At 34.7% G+C, this 4,347-nt stretch overlaps 1 protein-coding gene across 4 annotated transcripts in view; it reads left to right on the top strand.

The window, feature by feature from the left end:
- Positions 1-276: 276 nt before the first annotated feature.
- LOC117100484 (acetylcholinesterase-like) overlaps positions 277-4,347 on the top strand; it is a 20,247-nt gene continuing 16,176 nt past the window's right edge. Inside the window, exon 1 of one of the 4 annotated variants that reach the window (XM_033240186.1) lies at positions 277-391. The gene's annotated coding sequence lies outside the window, so the exon portion shown is untranslated. Of the gene's footprint in view, positions 392-1,658; positions 4,036-4,347 lie in introns of those variants that run through there. The other 3 variants (XM_033240185.1, XM_033240188.1, XM_033240187.1) reach the window with 3 other exon arrangements.

Consider the following 4,347-nt stretch of genomic DNA (forward strand, 5'->3'; position numbering starts at 1 on the left):
TAATACAGCACGTCACTGATTAATTAATTCCAAAGTTAGGTAAATACGATATGTTAAAATCCCATAATTGAATTGTCCTCATGAACAGAATAATGAAAGAAAGTTTATGCAGCATCAGTGTTTTATAAAATGTTATAAAGCTATACGCGCGCACGCTGTTTGGTGACAACATGGCGCCCATGCGCCAAGTTGGCCAAACTCTCTCTATCTACGGCTCTGTCTTTGATGGACTCACCCAGGCGCGACTGCCGAACTTTAAACTTTAACTTTATTTACGCCGCGAGTTCATGAAAGATGAATGTCAAACATGGAGTCTGAAGATATTTTAACGAACTTTCAACAGAAAGGAACATCGAAATGAGTGCATACTATTGCAAATTAACTTGTGTAGGTAAATAAGGTTCTTTACAGGCCTGTTGCGCTATTTATATTGGTGGTTTTTGTATTAATTTTTGTACAGCATTGATTGAAGTAGCCGGCGAAAACATCGTTCGTAGTAGCCGATCGAATGCGCCGGCCGCCGGCTTTTAAATAAACCCCTGATGGCCTAGCACGTATTGATATTGTCAAGTTGGTAGATGATGTCAAAGGGCATTTGTTTTAATTCTTGTAGGAAATTTGGTTCCCTGAAGTTATGAAATGATCTGAATGTCTTCTCTTGATGGCATTGTGAAGAAATTTTCATATTCAAGTTGGTAAAAATAAAATGATCGCTTAATCCAGGTATGACAGCAGATATAAGGTGAAGCTGGGCATTAGTAGTTAGGACCAAATCAATGATACAAGCTATATTAATAGTTGTCCTTGTAGGGGTGTTAATTAGTTGTGTCTGTCATGTTGAGTTGGTCCATTAGCTCCTCTAAACGATTCTTGTTTAGAGTTAGATGTCTCCCAGTGGACATTAAAATCTCCAGCCAGAAGTAGATCAACAGATTTTTTCAAGTTGACTGAAAGACGTCACAGTGAGTACTGGAGGTCTGTATACAATGGCTAACTGAACATTCATGTAGGCAACAAGTGTTTTTACTGCCACACATTCCACGGAGGATGAAGGTAACTGTTAAAACTTTAGACATGACGGTTTCTATCTTTTCGGATAGTGGTGTAACCTGGTATTTCAATTTCGGCAGTCGGTACATCCAATTTAGTTTCTGTCAAGCCAAGAAAGTGAACAGGAAGATGTTGCATAATCAATTGTAGCTCATCAATTTTAGGCAGAACACTGTTTATGTTTATATGTGCTACTTTTAAACCTTTTATTGATTGAACATCAGAAAGAGTTACTAAGTCCTTATAGTCTCATGGTCGTTGGGAGGTCCTGGATTAGGGTGAACATCCCCATATAAACTTATTTGTATTGTACTTACAGAGTTTGAGTAACGTTGACAGAGACTACTATACCGCTTACGTCGATGTTTCTCATTGTTATTGTATTGTAAGGATGTTTGTTTTGTACAACAATGCACAGGTAATTGCATACCGTTGGGTCAGGCAGAAGGGGAATCTTACTTTCCGAAAAGAAAAAATAAGTTGAGTAATAAAACTCAATAATAACATCCACTTCAGTATATACAAAACACAAACTATTATTTATAGCGCCATTCTTTCCAGTATGTGCACAAGTAATCATATCGTCACAATGGTAAGTAGTTGTAATTGTAAGCCACCGCTGAATTTCACGATTGCCGACACTGACCATTGGCTGATTAACAGGTCAGACGGCAGCCCTTGCTGACATGCATACAGGCCTAGGGGAAACCGTTCAAAAATCAATAAACTGTTCCTTTTTGTGGTTATAAGCACACATAAGATGCAAAATATCAGAGACGCATATTTGCCAGGTGTCACGGTTGTCATAATAGTATCTGGTTTTTTATGTTATGCGAATTATTATGTATTTTAGAGTCGAATAGCAGGAGCTCACTTTTTCAACCTGTGTTGGTCAATGGCCAATAGTAAATATGCAACAGTAGGCCTTGTGAGTGAAATTTCTTTCACTCACAAGGAAACGTTTCTTTCCTCAAATTATATTGTAGTTAATAATTTCTTTGGTTAATTTCTATGCAATGACTGATTTTGTCGGCCTTATGAATATAATTATATATTTGCTTTATTTTCATTATCACAACATTAAGTATATTTTAATTTATTTTATATATGTATAGTTATAAATAGAACATTTGGTAATGTAAATGGAGACGCAACAAACAAAAAAAAACACTTATGACAAACTAATCCGCTAAATTACTATAAGCCTACTTATTTTATAAATCTAAATTTTATTGAAGCATTTATAAACATGATCCAAATATATATCGTATGGAAACGATAAAAAGAAACGTGTCTCCAAACCAATCGACTTGCAACATTTGCATTGTTTCCGTAAAAAGAAAGATAACACCATTTGATACTGCAATGAACTCATTAATAATAATAATAAAATACTACTAAAAATAACTGATAATGTTGCAGTAATGTGTAAATTTCATGTTTAACAAACGGTATACTGCTTAGCCACCTTGTTCTATTATTCTATTAAAGTATTATTTGCGGCCGCACCTTCAGCGCTTCATACACTGCAGCCGAAATGCATGACAAAAATACCAACTCAGGGCCAAAACGACCCGGAGCTCAATCAATCTGGGGCTGATTCGACTCGGGGCCGAAACGACCCTACACCCCCTCGAATATACAAATTACTGTTTATTGACCAGTGGCCGCTTTGACCATACTCCTATTCTATTCATTCCGAATGCAGATGGCTAGACTTGGCCTAGGCTCTAGGCCCCTAAATCTAGAAAGAGGTACTTCTTTTGGTTTGAGCCTTGTCTAAGGAGGGGTGTCGGCTAACTTGTACGCATGCCAACTCATACGCAGTTTGGAGAACAAAATATAGCCCTAGGCCTAAACGAAAACCATCATTGACTGGAACCGGGATAGAACGCCTTTAACTTAGTATTTTCGGTTCTGTGCAAACATCCCATTATGTCAGGGGCGGTGCCCCGCCAGGGAGAAAAACTATAATTCGTTCGGTGAGAAAAATTTAATATAGCTAGAACTAGGCATCCTATGTATTTTCCACATATTATTAGTAGTATAGTAGACTCTAAAATTGATTAAATAAAATAAGACTTTGAAACCCCTAAATTGTAATATTATAGTTTTTCTGCTTTTTTGGCTATGTGGCATTTTAGTTGTCTTTTTACTGCTGGCTGCTTTGTTGCTAAGTACCTTCTCTGAGACAGTGTTGTAGTTGTTTTTTTTGGTTTTTTTTGGCAGTGTTTTGTTGTTGTTTTCAAGTTGTCAAATTATTTAATGGTGCATTTTTCTACACTGAATTAAGTGTTTGCGCTATTTTTTAATTTTTAGGCAAGATATGCTTGTTTAACACAACATTCCACAAACTCTGCTAGCAAAATGTTATTACACAATTTCTTTTTATTGTATTTAAAATTATGAACATGAAAGTACAAGATACAAGTCAACTTTATTGTCAAAAAATGAATTCTGAGATATTTTTGTACATAACATAGAATTGTTTACAAAAGTGATAAATATTAATTAAAAATTCTCTAGTATTATCACTATACACTATAAATACCACTTTTTTTTAATTTTGGTTACTAAGTCATGTATACAAGTCTTCTTTCTGGCAAAAAACCTCTTTTCTTAAAGCCCTGAGAATGCACAAGGTTGTCTGCTACAACCAACTATATCAGACAAATATCAATATCAATAAGTAGCATATTTATCAGACAATCTGCAATAGCATATAATGGTGCCGTAATTTGCTTTTGGAGTACTTTACCAATGCTAGGTTGAGTTTTTTCAGCTATGGCTAATGTAATGATATACCTCTGCTTTTTTTTATATTATGTTGATATGACCAATATTGCGCTTGTATAATAATAAATAATAATATGTCGTTCTTATATAGCACTTCATGCCTTAACAAGGCCTCTAAGCGCTTCACATTACTACCCCGGTCATTGGATCAAAAACATATGGAACTCAATGAAACACCAGATTAAATTAGTAAGTGAAATTATATTATGGACTTGAATATATGACTCACTTAGCAAAATAACAAAACCAGTATTTATTTTAAATTTCTAGGTGATCTGAGCTGCAGTAACCCAATAATACTTAATAATTCAATTCAATTCAAATTTATTTGAGCATAATTCAACACATTACAAATAACAAAACAATGAACAATAAAAAGATAATTTAGTAAAACATTTACAGCTCAGGATAACCCAAAAAAACTGAATCGGTTTATTTCCATTGGGGTCCCATAAATAAGAAATATTACATAAAAGTTGGTTAAAAACTAAAACAAACATT

This window comes from Anneissia japonica, unplaced genomic scaffold, assembly GCF_011630105.1.
Source record: "Anneissia japonica isolate Jap-2015-1 unplaced genomic scaffold, ASM1163010v1 scaffold685_len2926416_cov193, whole genome shotgun sequence".
NCBI lineage: Eukaryota > Metazoa > Echinodermata > Crinoidea > Comatulida > Comatulidae > Anneissia > Anneissia japonica.